The 22,096-nt window shown below is 45.3% G+C and overlaps 1 long non-coding RNA gene across 3 annotated transcripts in view; it reads left to right on the forward strand.

Moving 5' to 3' along the window:
• The window catches only part of LOC131840595 (uncharacterized), a 41,733-nt gene continuing 19,637 nt past the window's right edge, over positions 1-22,096 (forward strand). For 2 of the 3 annotated variants that reach the window (XR_009357414.1, XR_009357413.1), the window contains exon 1: positions 1-265. This is a non-coding gene — a long non-coding RNA (uncharacterized LOC131840595). Of the gene's footprint in view, positions 266-16,834; positions 17,036-22,096 lie in introns of those variants that run through there. The other variant, XR_009357415.1, reaches the window with a different exon arrangement.

Consider the following 22,096-nt stretch of genomic DNA (forward strand, 5'->3'; position numbering starts at 1 on the left):
TGTGGAACGGTGCGAGCCGGCTGTGTCTAAGTGGATGGTTCGAGCTGGCTGTGTCTCGCACCGAGTCCAAGCACTCGGCCCTCACGGGGTTCTCCGGAGCTGGTCCGGGGCTGGCAGCAGCGGCAGCATCACCTGGGAGCTGCTTGTTAGAAAGGCAAATTCTTAGCCTGCCTCCAGCCTCACTAATTCAAGTGGATCCCAGCGATCCGTGACTTAACCAGCTCTCCAGGTGGTTCCGAGAAGCACTGCTCTGGTGGGCGCCCAGGTGAGAGTTGAAAAGGGCAGCAACCCACGAGCTGGCCATGTCTCTGGGTTGCAGGGAGGCTGGGGAGGTGCATCCTGGCCTGTCTGCAGTGTTGGCTTGGATGGGGGGGCCGGGGGGGTCCGTCTGACGCACGCTGATTCCTGGGAGCAGAAGGTCCTCCCCACGTGAAGGAGCTAGGGCCAGCTGGGGACAGCAGGTAAGGACACTGGCGGGGGCCCCCGAGGAGCAGGGCAGAGCGGCCAGTGAGGACGGGGGGGCCCTGGTTAGGCACGCCAAGACCTAAGGAACCAGCCAGGCCCGAGGAGATCAGATCTCTTGGCCAGCTCGCACTCGTGCTCCTGAGTATGGGCCAGACATTTTAGGCTGCCCGGCTGTCCGTGTTACTGTTTCCTGCCCCGTTCCCTGGCCACGTAGTTCAGAGCTGCCTTGCCCGGACCAACACTGCCAAGGAGCCATGCAAGTTCTCCATATTTCCCCGCTATGCCTGCCACCTCTTCTATTTCTCATCACCCGTCTGGGGCAAAGCAGGCTCGCACCTCCCTTGGGGGATGCGGCTGGATGTCTGGTCACTGTCACTGTCTACTTGATTGGGCTTTTGGGCTTTCATTTCCCAGCTCTGCCTTCCAGGGCTTTGTCGTTCTGGGGACAGGAGGATGAGTAGGCTGTCACCAGGACATGTGTTAGATGCGTCATGCTAAAATCAATAAATCATCTTAGGATGGGTTGTTGGTGAAAAACCATTGATTGTCCCAGGGCTGTGATTAAATCCCGTAACTCTGTTTGCTGTTGGGCAGCGAAAGCTCTGTCCTGTGTGCTTTACATGTCGATGCTAAAGACGGCCTCTGACCGGCCACACAGTCACAACAGCACCCGTGTCTGCTATACCTGCCAGGGGCTCTGGCTCGGGTGTGCTGGTCTGGGCGGCTTGCCGGGACCCCTGAGGTGGCTGTGGGCCCTGCAGAGGGGAGGGTGACTGACTTGTGGAGTTGGATTCTGAGGGAGGTGGTCAGAAACTTGCTGTGTCCACAAAAGTAAGTGCACTTGACAACTGAAGATGGTCCGCAGGACCCACGTGCAGGCCACACGAGGGGTAGGCAGGGAGCCACCGGGAAGCCCATCAGGTTTGGAGCTGGGAGTGGCAGGACCGGGCGTTGCAGCTAGGATGGAGGAAAAGATGGGGTGGTGCGGTGTGTGTGTGGGGGTGCTTCTCCAGGCCTGCAAACAAGAGCTCGGCCAGAACGAAAGGTGGTGACTGGCCGGCTTAAAGAGGGCTGGTTGTCTGCCGCAGCTGCCGCTGTGAGGCTCTGGGGCAGGTGGAGGGGCGGCTGCTTGCCTGCCAGGATTGGCCCGGCACGAGGAGAGGTGTCCAGGCCTGCAGGAGGCGGGACCGCCAGCACCTGAGCCCCGGTTCCACTGCTTGGCAACACGTGGTGAGTTATCCGTTCGGTTCCCAAGGACGTCATGGATTTTCCAAGCTTTAATTACAAGCCTACCTGCCTCCAGTATGGCCCCACCTCTGCCCTCCCTGGGGGAGGTTTCTGGAGTGTTGTTGGCTTCCCGAGCACAGCAGGTTGTAGAGGAAAGCACTTTGGAGTCAGGCCAAGCAGGCTCCACATCTTGGTTTTGCTGGAGGAGGTGGGTGTTTCAAAGGAAATGCTCTTCATCTTCCTGAGCTTGTGTCTCCCCGTCTCTCCAAGGGGACCCATCCTGCCTTTCTCCCAAGCATCCCCGCAGTCACGAGCACAGAGGAGGGCGAGCCATGGAGCTTCTGAATTGACAGGAACTCCCTCTCATTCTCCGCCCTGTTCCCCACCCCCGGTCTGCACACATCCCAGAGTTCTCAGGCTCCGCTGTATTTTGAAAACACAAGTGCCTTGGATAAACACACACATGAGCTCATTTACGTCAGCTTTGTTGTAAACAGGGACTTAGGGAAAAGAAGTTTGTCTATATTTCTTCTGCTTGGAAAGCCAGAGGCCATTTTCTTTTCCTTTTAGTAAGACCGACTCGATGCCAGATATCCTATCCTAGAGATCAGGTTCGGTCCTCTGGGGATGGAGTCACATAATACCACAATCCCAGGGAAGGCTGCGGTCTGGGCCTCCTCCATAACCTTGATCGTGGATGGGGAGCCTAGCTCTGGCCGCATCCTGGGGAGAACCGGGGTGGGGTGTGGGCTCAGGCCCTTGGGCCGGCCATCTGTCCTGTGCCACTATTTTGGAACAACCCAAGGTTTTATTCTCTTCAGTAAAAATGAATTTCTAAAATTCCTGCCTCTCAGCCTGGATGTGAATTTGGATGATCCCCTTTCAAACAGGCCTGCTGCATCCATGTTCCCTCTGCGTACCGCAACCCCCTCCCCAGCTGTGTTTGCTGCTATTACCAGAAAGGGGGAGGCCCCTTGGACCTCCAGCTGCAGGGCTGCCTGGCACTTCAGAGCATTACAGCTGGATTTAATCTTCTGGGAGTGAGGCCACTGGAGGCGTCCCAGCGCCCTGGCGCCTGTGGGCGGGTGATCGGCTTGCCCCAACTATGCATCTGAGCTAAAGAGTCTTCAAAAGGAAGAATCATGTTACAGAGCTATACATGTTTCTAAGAGCTGTGTGTCAGGGGTATACGATGCGTGTTTGTCATCCTGGCTTAAACTCTCGAGAGCTGTTGGATCCCCAGTTTTCTGCTGCACAGACTGGTGTAATGTACATGGAGATTTTTGGAAGACCTAGGGAAAATCATGTTAGGAAAGAAAGGAGGCCCCTTCAAGGTAGGAACATTCTAGAGGAAGAAGAAAAGGGGAGGAGAGGAAGCAACAGAGAAAATGGGGAGGCAGTTAGGCACAGCTGAACAATTCTGCTCTATGTGCATACAGTATGTTCCTACTGCATACATCACCGATTCTAGCCCCTGCAGTCATAACTACCCTTGCTCTCCTGTCAATAGCAAGGGGAAGTAGCTCTGGGCATATCCCTGAATGCAGCCAGGGAAGCATCTGCCCTTGAAGATTGGCTATGACTTTGGCCTTGACTTCATTTCTTTGGAACACCTGCTATAAGCCCTTCAGGACCTGGACTGGGCCATGTCTTCTGCCCTATTTCCATGGTCTAGCGCAATGTCTGACCTGAGTTAGGTGCTTACTGAATATCTACTGAATGAGCAGGAACGAATAGTTAATACTGGGGGAAAAACCACGCCAGGGACTGAAAGATTGTAGGTCCAGACACAACTCACTGTACTCATGCTCTTCAATTTTTCTTGAATGTTCGGCTGCTGTCTTTGAAGGTAGAGCAAGGAGTCTGGAGCCCCAGAATTTAGGTGGCTTTTACAGATTGGAAAAGACAAGGAAAGGGATTTCCCCCCTCCCCAGGGCCTCCAGAAGGAGTGTACCCCTGCTGACACACCCAAATAGGTTGTTCAAATACTGACTCTGATTTAGTAGGTCTGGGGTGGGGCCTGAGACTGCATTTCAACCCAGGTGATGGTCCTTAGGCCATACATGGAGCAGCAGAGCTCTTGGTCTTTCCTACAAGCTAGCCAGTGGTCCTTTGATCTGACCTGGCCTTCCTCTGAGATTAGAAGGAATGCCTCCCACAGGGTCCTCCCTGGATGGTTGTTAAAGGCTGAAGCTGGCTTCACCAGAGGTGGAAGGTTATAGCTTGGAACTCAAGTAGGCTTTTGTTCCCAGCCTTGTCTGCAGCTGCTGAGCTCTGCTGTCCAGTGACCCAGGACTGCACAGAGAAAGCAGGCCTTTCGGCTCCTCCTGCAGACCCCCTGGGTCATCCCTGCCGCAGAGAGGTCTGTGCCCCACTGTCTCCACTAAGCACCCTGCGTGACCAAAGCCTACTAGACTCCAGCAAGGTGGTCACTAGGATTCCCATGGATATATGCGGTTAAGGGCCATTTCGTTTGGGATCTTTGCTGTGGTCTGGATCCTTTGATGTTCAAGGTTCTCTTTCTAGTTTGGACATGGGTCTGTTCACAATCCCCAGAAGCAGATTGTTCTCTTCTGGAATCCAGTTTGGCTGTATACAACTTCCTTCATGTCTGCCTCCTCCAACATTACCACCACTGTTCCCTGCCACTTCTTCTGTGGCCTCTCCCCCAGCAGCCCCATGATCGCACCTCTGGCTTGCACTCCTCATGCCACAGTGGCTTTGCCAGTGCTCCCCCGTCCACCTATGGGGCAGGCACTGTTCTCTCCAGCTAGAAGTATAAGGCTAAGTTTTAGATCTGAGGTCTCCTATTAGGGGGCAAAGCTGGGACTCCATGTCCTCTGATTCTGGAGCAACTGTCACCTGCTATTATTGTCTCCTCCAAGGGGTCCCACATCCCTCTTCTACTTCATCAATAGACCTGTGGCTTTTATCCTGGCAGGGAGAAGTGTAGATTTGTCCTAATCTGGGCCCAGTGCTTCTGGAGAGGCTGGAGAAGCAACTTCAATCTTCCCGGGTCCAGTGGCCATCCCACTGGGTTTATGGCTAGGTTCCTGTGCAAAGCAGCAGGTCAAATGGGTCACTTCTCTTGAGCTAATTCAGTGGGGTGGCTGGGGGACGTGGTCAGCAATGTCACTGTCCGTTCATAACTTAAGTTTGTAAAGTTAACCTTTGGAAGACCTTTGTGTCTTTAAAAAAAAAAAAACCAACAAAAAAATCCCCTAAAAACAAAACAACCCAAAACTTTACCCCACCCCTGTCCTGAGCCTGTGATGTGAGCAGAAAGACTGAGTCATAAAGTACTGGTGATAAATGAGCTTTCATTGCCGCTGTTACGGCAATGAAAACTTTCAAAGAGCCCAGAATACTTTATTTCATCTCCATCCTCTTCATGCCTCCTTTTAAGGTAGGCAGGGCAGGTATTATTCCCATTTTATAGATGGGAGCTGAGGCTCAAGGAGGTTAAGGACTTCCTTAAGGTCACAGATGCAGGTCTCGAGCACAAATTGCTCCCAGTTCTGGTGCTCTCTTGGTCCTGTGCATGTGCTATAGCAGTCCCCTGACTTGGACACAGTGTCACCATCCAGCAGAGACTTCGCATGGGACGTGCTGTCCACGCCCTAGAGGATTTATTACCAGCAACTGTCCTTCCTTATTTTATGACCCAAAAAGACAACGCTTCAGAAAAACACCTGAAATTTACCGACAACGCACTCTGATTGCTGAGTTGGCATCTGAGTGAGAACAGGACATGCCCTCAGGGGAGGGGCAGGAATACTTCTAGATGAAAGGGCACAGGTACTGGGAACCAGAAGGCCCAAGGTCATGCTCAGAGATAGCTGATGTGGGGAGCAACAGGCAAGGGTGTGCCACTTGGCAGGCTGGGCCCAGGTCTGCAAGAGCCAGCGGCACAAGACCGGTTAGGTCTCGTGTCTTGGTTTTAAGAACCCAGGCCCAGAATTCTGGAGGAAGCACGTCAAGGACACATGGCTGGCAACAGAGTCTGGATGGAAAAAAAAAAGGTGCCTAGGCAAGAGACCAAGAACACCAAGAATAGAGGCTGACACTTACTAGGGTTGCATAAAGCAGAGGCTGTTTTTAGACTTCCTGTTCAAGATGGAACTAGGTTTAAGTGTTTAGATTGGTCTGAATCCATGCAGGAAAGGCAAACAAGCTGGTGGACTGCACTGGGAGAACCAAGGAGGTGAACAGCAAAGACGTCCCAATAGACCATTTTGGTAGAGCGGTGTTTTCCAAGCTGACCTTCTGCAGAATGCTATTCCATATGATGCTTTTCAGTGTGTGTCAAGAAGGAAGGGTCTATACCCAATAAAGACGGGAAATACTGGATCAAATGAAGTTAAACAGGTTCCCCTTATTACAGGAGTTCTCAGCACCTTTCATATGCAAATACTCCGTGTGAATTTCTAGGTGAGAGCGTTGAAAGCAGTTGTCCAGGCATTTTTGACCCCCCCCCCCTTTTTTTTTTTTTTTTACCTTGGCACACCTGTTACATGTCCTGGAACACAGTTTGGGGAAACTTAACTTGGCCAGTGGCCACACCTGCAACACTTTCTGCTTTTCACCCTGGGACCCTAGCCCTTTCCCTCTTCCTGAGTGTGTTGTAAGGAGTGGTTAGGATTAGGAACCTAATCCTAACAGGAACCTAATCCAAAAACAGCATTGTGATTTTTAAGATTAGCCCACCCCTTGGTCTCTAACTTGGCATGTTTTCTTCTGGGACATTTCCCCTTCCTATACATTTTTAAAGCTTGGGGATCACAGTCTGCTACATTTTAGACTAGTGTTTGGTGTCTATACACTGGGGTTGGTAGCCAGTTCTGGCTAATGTGCTAAACTATACTGAAATCAGAATAAAACATCAACAAAGCCCAGGCACCCCAACCTATTTCTGATTACTGAGATAGAAGCTGCCCATATGATTCACCCCAATGAGCAGGAACCAGCAGGAAAGAGCAGAGTAGGGGGCAGCCAGACCCTGTGGTTCCTTTGGATCAGTATTTGTCCTATGTGTGACCATAGCCATCTGGCCTGGACCTGGTAGTACTCCCTAATTTTTCTCTCTGGAAGCTGTTCCCGTCCTGGCTCTTCCACTCTGGGCTCAGCCCTTCTGTATTTGGAAGGTCCTAAATGGTCACTGGCCTGCTCTATTTTCTTTTAAGGTGGGCAGGGCAAGTATTATTCCCATTCTAGATGGGAATAATTTTCTCCAACTCAGACATGTCTCAGAATTAACTGGAGGGCTTTTAAAAACACACCTGGGGGTTCCCACCCCCAGGATTTCTGATTGAATAGGTCTGAGATGGAACCTGAGAATTGTCCTTTTATTAAGCTCTCATGTGATTAAGTTCTCTACCTGATGCTGGGCTGTCGTGAGCCCACAGGCATCGGGCTATGTAATTTCAGGTAATTCTTGCATGAAGACCTCTTAATAGGGCTCTTAAAGTATAACTTCAGACAAATTGGTCTTCAGAATTGAGGCTAACTGAATAAATACAAAATGGACATAATTAGGTAAATTAAATACTTGAACACCTCATTTTCATTTCCACTTGCCACAGAAAACTTTATGGTATGAATATTCTTTTTTAAAATGGGGAAACTAGACTCAATAAGATCAGATGTTTTATCCAAGTGTTATGGGGTTAATAAGTAGCAGAACTAGAATCTGAGGTCTGTCTGACTTTAAAACTTGTGCCCTTCAAATTAACACTAACAACAAGTGTTGGTAAGAATGTGGGGGGAAAAAAAAATAAGGAGCCCTCCTACATGGCTAATGGGTGTACAAAATGGTGCCACCACTTTGGAAAGAAGCTTGATAGTTTCTCCTAAAGTTCAACGTAGACTTATCATGGGACCTAGCAATCTTATTCCTAAGTATTTATCTAACACAAGGGAATCGTATACAATAAGACTTAGACACAGTGTTGATAGCTGTTTTGTTCACTATGGTCCCAAACTGGAGACTACTGAAATGTCCAGTGGGTGAATGTGATACATCGTGATATATCCATATAATGAAATTCTGCTCAGCAATGAAAAAGAACACCATGAAAAAGAATCGTAACCTGGATGGATATTAAAAACAACAACAATGACAACAAAAACCACAACCCTAAAGAAGCCAGCCAGACATCAAAGAGCAAAGTGTTCTATGACTCCATTTATATGACCTCTGGAAAAGGCAAAACAAATCTGTAATGGTACCTGTGCAGGAGTTCGAGTATGAAACTTTTTTCATCTCTGTTTTAGAGCTGAGAAAATGAGGCTTGGAAGGTAAAAGGATTAGACTGGACTGTTCAGGATTACAGAGTCAGGAAGTCACCCTTTTCTTCTCCATCCAGGCTGTCCTGCTTGACCCGCTCGTCTTGCTGGCTCTCTCCTCTCCTTAGGAGAAAGGGTCCACACTCCGTATAAGCCTGGGCTTACTGCATCCGTCTGCAACCAACTCCGTACCCTGTAAGGTTGGCCTCCCTGGACATTCCTCTTACATCTTTGTTCTCACTTTATTTTCTTTCTTTCTTTCTCTAACTTCCTAATGCTCCTGCTTGCTCGCCTCAAACCCTCTCTCCCGTGCTTCCTTCTATTTTCAATATTGCCTGTACCAACCTCTCACTGCTTGGGTGGAAACTCTTTGTCCTGCTTTCTTTGGTGAGAAAACTTCATTATTTGCCCCTCCCAATGTTGATGCATTTAGGATGACCAGATACCCAGTTGAATTTGAGTTTTAGATAGACAGTGATTTTTTAAAAATATAAATATGTCCCAAATATTGCATAGGACATACTTACACCATAACATATGTTGTTGCTATTCTGAAATTCAAATGTAACTGACAGTCTTGTAGGTTATCTCGCAACTTTAGCCCCTCCTGACATTCCACCAATTTTTTTTAGGGAGGGACTGTTTTTTTTTTTTTTCTTAAGATTTTATCTATTTATTTGAGAGAGAGAGAAAGAGAAATCACAAGTAGGCAGAGAGAGAGAGGAGGAAGCAGGCTCCCTGTTGAGCAGAGAGCCCGATGCAGGGCTCGATTCCAGGAAGATTCCAGGACCCTGTGATCATGACCTGAGCCAAAGGCAGAGGCTTTAACCCACTGAGCCACCCAGGCACCCGATGGGAGGGACTGTTTTGAGAGCACTTTTAAAAAGACTGTCTTTCTGGAATACAAAGCCAGACTGACCCTTGAGGGTTTCTCTACCTGTGTATTTACCACTCCTGCTCCTCTTGCCTAAGCTTCTATCCCAAAGTGTCTCCTTCTGGTTTCCCTGGCTCTGCCCTGTCTTTCCTCTAGCTCTGGTCACCTTGCCTGTCTCCAGAGTACACACTCACTCCTCTTGTCCTGTTGCCTGATGCTGCTTTTCCAGCCTTATCCCCATGTCTCTGCTCAGCTCAAACTTGCCTTTGCTCTGGGTACATCCCCTGCCCAATCTGGCCATGCCAGGGTAAAAGTGTCAAGGCCTCAGTGCATTCCAGAGCCCTCCTGGGTCACAGCAGAAACAATGACTTGGAGTCTTCACTCCTCTATCCATCTCTATCCCGTTATGTGTGAGTTACACAAAGTAGATTCAAGCTCCTTGCCAGCTTTGACAGGGGGTAGATATCTGAGCCACTGTGCTGTTTTTTAATCACTGCTAAATAAAAAGATTTAGAAATCTAGCCTCAGTTGACAAAGGGCAAAAAGGGCAAAAAACTACATTTAGTTTATATTAATAAGGTTCTGGTGCTCACTCCAGGAAAGAAAAAAGGAAATCTTATGTTAAGCTCCCTGGTGAGCTATTTTACAGTTCTCCCTTTGAGATTTTGAAGGCACGACACATACACAAACCACTTTGTCTATACAAAACTAGATGAGAAGCTGTCTGTGACAATGGTTGGTTTATAGTTACAGCATTTTGGGGGCGCCTGGGTGGCTCAGTGAGTTAAGCCGCTGCCTTCGGCTCAGGTCATGATCTCAGGGTCCTGGGATAGAGTCCCACATCAGGCTCTCTGCTCTCTCTCTCTCTCTGCCTGCCTCTCTGCCTACTTGTGATCTCTCTCTCTGTCAAATAAATAAAATCTTTAAAAAAAAAAAAAAAAACATTTATAGTTACAGCATTTCCCCCCCCGGATTTGTTGAGGTAATACCGACAAAATTGTAAAAATATTTAAAGCCTACCATGGGATGATTTGCTATTCATATACATTGTGAAAGGATCCCCCCCACCCGCATCAAGTTAACTAACACATCTATCACTTCACATTTTTATCATTTTTGGTGAGAACATTTAAGTCATAACCTCTTAGCAAATTTCAATTACCCAGTACGGTGTTACCAACTACAGTCACTATGTTATGCATTAAATCCTCAGACCTTATTCATCTTCTGGCTGAAACGTTTTACCTTTTTACCAACATCTCTATTTTTCCCACCTCCAGCCCCAGGCAATCACTTTTCTACTTTCAATGAATTTGACCTGTAAAAAAAAAACTTTTTTACTTAAATTCTACATAGAAGTGATGCCCATGTAGTATTTGTTATTCTTTTGTCTTACTTCACATAGGATAATGCCATGTGGCTTCAACCATATTGTTGCAAATGACAGGATTTCCTTCCTTTTTAAGGCTGAATAATATTCAAGTGTGTGTGTGTGTGTGTGTGTGCGCGCGCACGCATGCACACGTGTGTGTGTATCTCATTTTCTTGGTCCATTAATCTGCCAATTTAAATTTTTTAAAGTTTTTTGTTTTTGTTTTTGTTTTTTTGAGAGACAACGGGAGAATGTGAGTTGGCGGGGAGGGGCAGAGGGAGAAGCAGATTACCCCCTTGATCAGGGAGTCCAGTGCAGGGCTTAATCCCAGCATTCTGGGTTCAGGACCTGAGCCCAAGGCAGACATTTAACTGACTGAGCCACCTAAGCCCCCTGGCCCTTAACTTTGTTTTCTTTATACCCAGTTTGAGGATTTTTATCATGAAAGAATGAGGAGTTTTGTTAAATTCTTTTTCTTTATCCATTGAGATGATCATAGGCTTTTTAATCCTTCATTTTTTAAAAAAGATTTTATTTATTTATTTGACAGACAGAGATCACAAGTAGGCAGAGAGGCAGGTAGAGAGAGAGGAGGAAGCAGGCTCCCCACTGAGCAGAGAGCCCAATGCAGGACTCGATCCCAGGACCCCGAGATCACGACCCAAGCCGAAGGCAGCGGCTTAACCCACTGAGCCACCCAGGCGCCCTTACCTTCATTTTGTTAATGTGATCCTTAATTGATTTTCAGGAGTTGAAACATCCTTACATTTTGGAATGAATCCCACTTGTTCGTGGTGTTGGATCCTTTTAATGTACTGTTGAATTCAGTTTGCTAGTATTTGGTTAAGGATTTTTAGATCGCATCAGAGATATGGACTTGTACTTTTTTTTTCTCTTGTATTGTCCTTCAGCTTTGGCATCAGGGTGATGTTGGCTTTATAAAAATAAAATGAGTTTGGAGGCATCCCCTCTCATTCCCTCCCTTCTATTTTTTTGGAAGAGTTTGAGAAGTTTTCGTACACTTTAAATATTTGATAGATTTCAATAGCAAAGCCATCTGATCCTGGACTTTTCTTTGTTGAGAGGTTTTTGATCACTGATTCAGTCCCCTTACTAGTAATGGGTCTGTTCAGATTTTCTATTTCTTCATGATTCACTCTTGGTAAGTTGTATGTTTCTAGGACTTTATCTGTTGGTTTTTTTTTTTTCCCCCTAGGTTGTCCAATTTGTTGGCTCACCCAGGTATCGACCCCCACCCACACACATACTTTTTTGAAAGTTTGTATTATGCCACTTAGCTTTTATGAGAGACCTACATTAGTACATTTTTTGTTAAATGATAGAAATCTGAAGAGGATCTTCACTTTTACAATAAAAGGCAGAAAGCAAAAATAGCATTCAGTGTTTGTTTAGTAGCAAGCCATTCTGGAGACCGCATGTACCTCAAGAAGGGAGAGTGGCACTGCCAAGCTCCTTCCCTGGGAACTACACTCAGCATCACAGCATTAAGCTGTCAAAACCTTGAATTGTGTTCCTGAGCATCTGTGCTTCATTTCGATTGATTTTGTGCATCCAATAACAAGATGTGTTGTAAGGTATGAGAAAAGCTTGAGATGTTCTTTTTGGGGTCTGGGAATGCTCAGGTTTTTTTTCTCCAAATAAATTAATGGTAATTTAATTTTTTTCCATATAAATTGATGGCAATCCTTTGCTTTATATCATTTTGGTATATGAAAGTTTTCATCAGAACACTCTGCTCTTGGATAGCAGAGGAAACCTATCCTGATTCATAATAGTATCTCATGATTCTTTGTATTTCTGTGGTATGGCTATAGCATTTTAGAGGGGACAAACATGGGTATTTTGGGTATTTTTTAAGGGTAAAGGTGGTATCCATCAGTCAGTCCATCTTTATAGCACCATTGCCTTGTAAATACAGCAGTAAAAATGAAAGCAAAACAAAACTATCTTCTTGGAGACATTAGGGAAGACACACAAAGCAATAGTGAATAAGACAATATCATATGCAGTAAAAATGAAAGCAAAACAAAACTATCTTCTTGGAGACATTAGGGAAGACACACAAAGCAATAGTGAATAAGACAATATCATATGCAGTAAATTTTAATTTTAATTTTAATTTTAAGCTGTTCATCAGAAGTCAAGGATATTAAGCAGATTCATAGGTTGGAAAGGGAACAGTCTTCCTGTCAGAAGTTGGAGAAGGAGTCAAGAAGGTGCTCCCTGAAGTTGCTTCTGGATAGCTAAGAAAGTGTTGCATTTCGGAGAATGGAGGATATGTCCTCCTCCTGCCTTCCAGAGGTCCCTTCCCAGGCTTGGAGGTACTCAGAAGGAGGCTAGTGTAGGCAATAATTCTGCCATTGTTTTTTGGCTTGGGGCTCCACTGGAAGGTTTCTTGGCAGGAGGCTGGGGAGGGGGAAGGTAGTGGCAAAGTAGCTCATCCTTCTGAGGGGACTGCCCTTTCAGCCCAGTGTGAAGAAGTTTCCAGCGAACTCTGCCTTTCAATTCCTTGGCACAGATAACAAGGAACACAAAGGCAGCACCTGATGGGTGGGGACTCAAGCCAAATGACATTTAGAGCCCAATAAAGGAATAAACTTGGGTGTGACCAAGTTTGCTTTGGGTGTGAGATTACTGGAGCAATGTGCTGTGTGGTCCCCTGGGTCTCCATTGTAGAAGCCACAACATACCACACCATTCCTTCAGCCTGTGGGTGGGTTTGTGATTAAGCATAGAGTGAGAAAAGGAGAAGTGTGGTCTAGGGAAACAGCACAAATTGGTTTTTTAAATCTACTCTATTGAGGTATATCATATGAGATACAATGAATTCATTTTCAATGTATAATTTAATGAGTTTTGATATGTGTCACCCCACCATAATCAAGATATAAAACAACCCTATCATTCAAAAGTTCTTTGCTCTCATGGTTTTTTGTACTCAGTATCCCTTTCCCAGCCCAGAGAACCTGTTGTTACTGTAGATGTGTTTTACCTTTCCTTGAATTTCATATAATGGAATGACAGAGCATGTATTCTTTGATATTTGGCTTCTTCTTCTTTTTTTTTTTTTTTTTAAGATTTGACTTGTCAGAGAGAGTGGGGAGAGAGAACACTAGCAGGGGGAAGGGTAGAGGGAAAAGCAGGCTCCCCACTGAGCAAGGAACCCTATGTGGGACTTGATCTCAGGACCCTGAGATCAAGACCTGAGCCAAAGGCAGATGCTTAAATGACTGAGCCACTCAGGTGTCCCGATTCTTTTTTTTTTTTTTTTAAGATTTTATTTATTTATTTGATAGAGATCACAAGTAGGCAGAGAGGCAGGCAGAGAGAAAGGGGGAAGCAGGCTCCCCACTGAGCAGAGAGCCTGATACAGGGCTCAATCCCAGGACCCTGAGATCATGACCTGAGCTGAAGGCAGAGGCTTAACCCACTGGGCCACCCAGGTGCCCAGGTGTCCCAATTCTTTAATGTTTTTGCGATCTGTCCATATTATTGTGAGGCTCAGTAGTTCGTTTTGCTTCATTGTGGAGTGGTATTTCATTGTATGGGTATACTGGCATTTTTATCCTATTCATCTGTTGTTGGACAGTTTGGTAGTTTCCAGAGTTGGGCTATTATGGCCAATTACTGCACAACTCTATGTAGATGAAGGTTTCCTTTTGAGGGGGCAAGTGCAGGAATATATTACTGGATCATACGATAAGGGTACACTTAACTGAGGAAAAACTGCCAGGCTGTTTTCCGGTGGGCTTTAGATGTCCATCAATATCAGACGGCTATTCCTCGCCAACCCTGGTAACCACCAGGTTAGTCTTTCTAACTTCAAGAGCACAGGTTTCGAAGTCAAACAGATGTCAAATCCCAGTTAGCTACTTGCTAACCCCATAATCTTGGATAAGACTTCTGATCTTCTACAGTCCAGCTTTGGGATTATTATTTTTTTTAATGAGACTAATAAAACCACCTTCATGATGATATGAAGATCAAAATGTTAAAAGGTAAAGCACTTGGCCTTGACTACATGATGGTGGTAAAACATGGGAATGAGGTAAAAGAGAGGGATCAAAGTTTGGTTGGGGGGTGCAAAAAATAGACGGTTTTAATAATAAGTTTAAGGTTGGAAACGGCATGAGCATGGAGATTCAAGTTGAAACTTGAGAGTTGAGATAACAGTCAGGAATGCGAAGTTGGAAACCTAATAACTTGCTGATACATTCTGTCTCAAACCAATCACACAGTTATTTCATAAAACCAATAATGTACTTGTTTTTAATGTTTAATATGTGCCTGAATTATTTGGGGGTGGCGATGAGGCAGCAGGATGATGATACAGGAAGAAAAAAGTATGGCTGGAGAGTCTGTTGAAATGTAAATTGCTGACTGTACGCAGCTCTGGAAATTCTGATTCTGAAGAGGAGGGTGGGGCCCAGTAATTTGCTTTTTTTTTTTTTTTAAACAAGCTTTCCAGGTGATTCTGATGTTCATGGAGCTTAGACTGTATTTGAGCATATCCTCAAGTATGCTGTGGGAGGTGTCTAATCCTACCTCATTTCTACGTAAAAGCAATCCTTCCCTACTACCTATAAGATACTGTCAGGTGCATCTTGGATGAAGTCCAACTTCTTAGCGTGGCTTCCAGGCTTCTTCACAATGTCCAGACTTGAGCTCTAAGACGGCTAACAGTAGGAGACTCCATTTCTTACCAAGGAAATAATTTAAAAATCTCCCATTCTCTTTCAAGAAAACACTGTACAATGTTAATGTTGGAGAGTATACTCTAGTTCCATAAGGGAAACCAATTTCTCCTTTTGTTTGCCTTTTTTTTGTGGGGGAGAGTGGTGCGGAGCTTGAACTTACAACCCTGAGATCAAGACCTGGACTGAGATCAAGAGTCAGATGCTTAACTGACTGAGCGACTGCAGTGTGCCCACCTTCTGTTCCTTCTGATCAGTTCTGGATATCTCCGTGTTCCCCAAACATCTCACCACTTATCCTGCAATTCTGCCCCCTCACTTTCTCCCTCCCGCTGAAATTTCACCCTTCTTTTCCAAGCTTGCTCAAAGGTCCCATTGCCTCTGATCTTCCTGAATTTCTCCTTATTTGGTCTGGTATGTGCCCTTGAGTGCTCTTTTCTTCCAGCATTAATTGCATTTGTGTCTGCTTTTCCATCTGCCTCAGGAGTTCTCCTGGTTCATGACCGCTACACAAGACCGACAACAACCCTGACCCCATGGGACACTCTGTAGCCGTGTCCCATTAATCAGGAATCCAGAGACCAGCTCTAACTTCAGACCCTTGTCTCTTGCTTAGGAAAGCACATCGGGTTGCAAGAATATTTGAGAAATGGATTGAAGTGATAACTGTGGTTCTGATAAATTGCTCCCTGGGACACAGTATATTTCATTTGAGGATTGTCCCCAGAATGAAATATGTAGGATGATCCATTAGGATGCAGGAGGAAAAAAATTTAAAATTTCTACTTACATGCCTTTTACCATAAGCGCTATCAGCCTTCCTAATATTTTACCTGTGTCTCGATCCTGGGGTTCTCCAGTGTCACAGGTCACATAGTGTATGAGTGGTGGCAGGTGGTGGCAGGGTGCACCAGACACAGAGGGTTTGAAAGTGCTGCTGTCTTCCCAGATCAGACAGTTAGCAAGTAATAGAACAAGAATAGAACAAGAATTCAAGCCTGACAACAAGCTGTAAGTCAAGTTAAAGCAACAAGAAAGATGTCAGAGTTGATAGCCCCTGACTGTAATGGCTTTCTAGAGCTTGTCCTGAAATATGAATGATGCTGTCCTCAGACCCAACAAGAAAAAAACACTGAAATTATCAAGAGGTCTGAATTGAGTATGGATTTATATACCCCCTTCCCTAGTGATGCTAAGCCCATCCCTAAGTGTGTGTGGTGCATTCAGATATAGGCTGATGATGTGAACTGTGTTCATTAACAAGGTGCTTAGAAAAGAGGTGTTTGGTACATGTCCACAAAACACTACGCTCCTTAAAAGTGACGCTTGAAATCCTAGGTTCGGAATTCAATACCTCACCAAATCCACGATACACAATGAAAAATATCCAGAGGTATTTTTTTTTTTCCCTTTAGTTTTCTTACTAGCAGAGACAGAGAGCCACATGCTGCAAGGACTAAAATAAAACCAGGGAAACCACACAGCACAAAAACAAATAGGTACTTGTCTGTATATGCTGTTGGAAGATGTAGAGAAAACACAGCCAAGTGTTAGAACAAATTATGAAGCGTTGGGCATCTGGATAAAATATGGCATCAAAAAAACCCCAATATGTCTTTTTTTTTTTTAAAGATTTCATTTATTTATTTGACAGAGATTACAAGTAGGCAGAGAGGCAGGCGAGGGAGTGGGAAGCAGACCCCCAGGTGAGCAGAGAGCCCAATGTGGGACTCGATCCCAGGACCCTGAGATCATGACCTGAGCCAAAGGCAGAGGCTTAACCCACTGAGCAACCTAGGCATCCCCAAAAATACCAACATGTCTTAGCCTATGGTATTGGATTGTTATAAGTTATACGTAGAGTTGCTGTGTGTGTGTGACCTTGAAAAAAAATGTACTGTTCAAGATATATTCTCAATAGAAAACTGCTTCCTTAATAAAACAGTGCCTTGGGAAAAACCCTGGAAGCCTCCTTGGGAATGGTTACTGCTTTGACTAGAATAAAGATTTCCGGGTATGAATACAAACACAGCACCGTAGATGAAGTTCTTTTACCTATCATCTGTGAGCTCGTGCAGCAAGGTCAGGATGGCCCAGGTAAGCCAGCATATTAGCACTGTGATAATTGTTACAAAAGAAAAACTTTAAAATGCAATGGAATCCTCACAATGTTTTTTAATGAGCTGGGAAGTCACATGAAAGTATTTTGGCAATATGGTTTTTTAAAAAGCCATCAAACTTGAGATATGCATCTTTTTTTTTTTTTTTTTTTTTTAATAGGCAACTGTTTCAAACTTGTCGACCTTATGTGTGACAACTGCTTGTCAGTAACAGGTCACCTAAGAAATACTTTAGAAAAACTTTATGGAAAACAGGAGGAAGTGATTGCTTTTTGGAAGTAACTTGCGGAATAAGGTGTGTTAAGGCGCTTTTTAAAAAAACAAAGTTGGAGGTGGGAGTTGATTTTTGAAAACAGATGTTTGGAAATGTTGTGTGGTTCTGTAGCTGATCGTGATGGGCATCTATAAAAACTCTATCTTTGTAAATCAAACAAAAAGTAGGAATTAAATTTTTTATACCTGTTTCTGAAATTTCAAAACGAGTTATCTGTGTGGTTTTGAACCCATTTGTGAAAAATGGAACATCTTAGAAGTTGCTAAATAAAGATTGAACTCAGGGACAAAGGTGCTTTTATTAGTGACGTTTCAACAAAAATCTTTGTATAACTGAGTAAGAATCATGATTTAGTACAACTAACAAGGTCCATCTTCCATTTGGAGCTACTCATCTTTGCCAGAAATCTTCTCTTAGCTTTGACAATCTTTGAAAGCAAGTTTAGTAATAAAATTCCAGACCTATGAATAGTTGCATCACAAAGATTTAAATCAAGATTTTAAAAAGTAGTGAGACCCTATTCCATCAAAATGCCCCCCCATATGAATATGTGCCCAAGAACAAAATGGGTATTTCATTTTGATCTTTAAAATTTCCTATTTTTGTGAACATTTTAAGATCGGTAAAGGAGTACAGTTATGTATTTAACTTTGAAATAAGTGTGTTGGTATTGGGGTCCACGTGCTATCATTTGAAGGTACCTAGAATGGCACTATAGCAACCTGTAAAAACTTTGAAGGCGATCTCTGTCTTCCTTGTGGAGATTTCCTCATGCCCTGCCCAGGACGCATGAGAATGAGGCTCCGGACCACAGGCTGACTGGGTGGCTGACAGATTTAAATGAATGAAGACCCCTATTGGTAACAGTGTTTCTATCCTAGAAATAACCTAAGCATCAACTCAGGGGGAAAAGGCTGGGATAAATAAGCATTTGGCAGAGCAAGGAAAGCCCTCAAATGAAATATGAAAACAGAGGAGCTTCATGTGAATAATAGCTAAATTTCTTGAGCATTCGCTCTCCCTGGTGCTGTTCTGGGCTTGGCACTGGGCCCCTCCCCAAACTCTCACAGCAGCCGGAGGAGAGGGAGCCTGTCCAGGGCTGGCGCTGGCGTCACGGGTGCCCCCGGGGCCTTCTAGAAGGAAGACTGCCCTGGGGACAATTCAGGAAACTGCTTATGTTCTTGTAACTCCCCAGGGGATTTCAGACCCAAAGAGATCCTGAGCATGTCCCCTGCTGTGTAAAATGAGTTACACAAATAGAACCGGAAAAAAGGTCAAAATGGAGCCTCCACCTATAATGACGTTATCATCGATCTGCTGGTCACAGGAGATAGGCTCTGAGCTATTTTTCTATCAAGTGGAAAAAAACCAAGCCGCCTTGCAGGCCTCCCTTTGTGCAGGATCTCGTCTGGTCTGCCACAGGGCCCCAGGGTGGTTGACACCCCTTGGCCGCCTCCTTTCCCCCAACTCCCCGACAGGCGACATGGGTGCGGTGATGGTTTGTCACTCTGGCTTGGGAAGCACAAAGGACTACATGGGCTAGGGGTGGGGACAGGTTTGTGAGCCTGTGACCCGCGAGTCACAGAGGACCCCGTTACCAGAAGAGCCCCATGCGGCTCTTCATGCTCTATCACAATCTTAACATTCTTAATTTTTCAACAAGGGGCTCCGTATTTTAATTTTGTCCTGGACACCATGAAAAACGTAGCCAGCGATGTGTCTAGGTCGGGATGGGGTAGTTCTAGGGAGGACTGGCTTGGGGGACTTGTTCCAGCTGCTGCTGCCATTTGCAGTAGAGGTTTGAAATAAACTTAATCTAAAACTGGACTTTGCCAGGGGACTCTGTAATAGGATGGAGTGAGCAGAGAAGACCCCTGCCCCCCAGGGGATTTAGGAACCGGTCGTGAGAGCCTGCTCCCCTTTTACCTGGATCCTGGGATCTTCCCCAAGTTCAGGGCCAACCCAAGATGATAGCACTTAAGAGGAGACTGTACTGTCGGCCTCTTTCACAGGCCTTTGGAATATCCATTAAGACCGACAAGTTAAAATTGAATTTAATAATGTTCAGAAAGGGGAGACAAACCATAAGTTACTCTTAATCTCACAAAACAAACTGAGGGTTGCTGGGGGGAGGGGAGTTGGGAGAAGGGGGGGTGGGGTTATGGACATTGGGGAGGGTATGTGCTTTGGTGAGTGCTGTAAAGTATGTAAACCTGGCGATTCACAGACCTGTACCCCTGGGGATAAAAATATATGTTTATAAAAAATAAAAAATTAAAAAAAAAAATAATGTTCAGAAAGGAGCTGTCTGAGGCCTGCCCTGTGGCGGCCTTGCTCCCCTTGGAGTGTGGGACCCAGGGCTCTAGCCTCTGTTCTTTTACCAAGGGAGGGGTCTCCCCTTTGGGGCCAGCTTGAGCCTGAGCCTTCGCCTGGAGGCCAGGCCTTTTCTTCTAGGCTCAGGTGGAGAACGTATGGAGAACCAGAGTGGGCCGTGTGCTGCCCAGGACGGGGAGAGTAGGACTCACGGGCAGGCCTCCCTTGGGGTAATCCCCAGATCGGAGAGTCATGACAGCTCCACGTCTCAAGCCCTCCTCCATCAGACCCTTTTCGTATAACGTTTTCTCATTTCCTCCACAAACGACCTTTTAAAGTAGCCATTCTCACTGTTTGATTACAGCTAAGAATGAGAGTTGTTCTTAACAATCCAGGATTAGGTTCCATCTTGCTCTCGTCTGACCTCCCGCTCTCCTACTCGCCGCTTTGTGTGGACTCCTCAGTCCCCAAGCCTGGCTGTGCTTGAGGCTGTCACCGGAGAATGAAATTCAAATGCTGGAAGCACCTTCCTCGAGGAACCTATTTAGGGGAAGCCTCTGTTCTCTCCTTCCCTGTCCTCCTTGTCCCTTTCTTCCCCTCACCTGCCTCCGCTTCCCCAACCAGCACCCCGCGAGAGCCCTCTGATGTCGCTGGGTGGTGCAGCTGGGACCTCATGGGGGTGGACTCGGGGCCTTTCTGGGAGGACACACATGCCCTTGGCATGTCCCAGTGTGAGCCACCAGAGTCATGGGACAAGTTCCTAGCACAAGTCTCCTGGATGTTGCACAGAGGTCCAGGATGTGTGCCCTTGAGCTGCCGGCCCCCCTTTGCTGCAGCCGGGTGAGCTCTTGGTGTTGAGATGCCCCTGGGAGTCTAGCTCCGTGGCCAGCTGGATCTGGGGCGTGCCCTGAGGTGGTTCTTTTTTCTTAAGTCACCTTTGACTTATGCTTCCTTTGCTGCGGCCACTTCGTGATGAATAACCATCCAAGTTCTGTACATGACCCTTGGGAACAGCCTTTGCACCTTGGCTCAGAAAGTGGGAATTTTTGCTGGGCATATCGTTGGGCTTGAGAGCCTAAGACCGCTCCCTTCAACCGGTCACTGAATGCATTAGGCAACTAAATTTAGCTCGGTTCTTGTATAAAACCTCTTCTTCAACTTTTTTTTTAACTTAAAAATATGAAATATATATGTAGAAAAAGTTTGAAGTGCATGTAAATTCAATTTAAAGAATAGTGCTCAAGCAAGGTCACGTTAAGAAATCACAATTCTAGGGGCGCCTGGGTGGCTCAGACGGTTAAGTATCTGCCTTTAGCTCAGGTCATGATCCCAGGATACTGGCCTAAAGCCCTAAGTAGGACTACCTGATCAGTGGGGAGCCTGCTTCTCCCTCTCCTGGCTGTCACTCCCCTTGCTTGTGCTCTATCTCAGATAAATAAAATCTTAAAATCACAATTCTAGTGTCCTTGAAGCCCTCTGTATATCTGTCCTCCTCACTCTCTCCTCCTTTCAAATGTGACAACTTTACTGGTTTTTATGACATTGTTACATTGATTTCCTTGACTACAGTCACTCTCTGTCTCCATATTTAAATCTAATCATGTTACATGGATTCTTTGTAAAACTTTCAGCATCCTATGTAAGATTCACCCAGGTTGATGAATGTAGCTGTTGTGATTTATTTCTCACTGATGCATAAATGCTCCAGTGTATTAACATACCAGAAGTTATTTTCCCAATTCGCTATCAACGGACACGGATCCCCGTGTTTCCAGTTTTGCTGTTTATGAAACACTGCCGTGAACATTCTTACACACGTCTCTCTGGAGAGATGCATCTGCAAATGTTTTCTTTGGGAACTGTCATCTAGAGATGGAATTACTGGCTTGTCCATTGCCACTCGTTCCTAGGTTTTTATAAGATATCCTGAGGTTTTACATATTTTCTCATAATTAAAAAAATTATTTTCTTATTTTAAAAGTCATTATTTTTTAATATTTAAAAAGTTAACAATGCAGTTTTCATACAAATATAGGATGAACACATGTCAAAGACTTTAACACAATTGTTGATGAGGGAACCATTAGGACGATTAAGTCTGGTTCAAGGGAGAATGTGAGAACTGGAGATTTACATTGCTGGTTACAGAAATGCTAAAATGATGTTGCTGATATACAAAACTGGTTAATGTCTGAAAGGGAGAAAAACTGTAACCTTGAGGTGATCTTTTTTTTAATCAGTCAGAAATCAACTAGTCACGGAACTTCATAGCATATGGGCTCTAATCAAATATTAAAAAGCAAAGTCAAATACAGATAACTAAATATTTCTTAGATGAGTTTGTTAATTAACATTGACAGGTCACTCTTCTGTCTCCTTTCCAAGTCTGGGATAGTTTTCTTAACAATAGCGTACTTTGCTTCCAAGTTTTTGGATCAAAGGAGAATGTAT

Source organism: Mustela lutreola, chromosome 9 (assembly GCF_030435805.1).
Source record: "Mustela lutreola isolate mMusLut2 chromosome 9, mMusLut2.pri, whole genome shotgun sequence".
NCBI lineage: Eukaryota > Metazoa > Chordata > Mammalia > Carnivora > Mustelidae > Mustela > Mustela lutreola.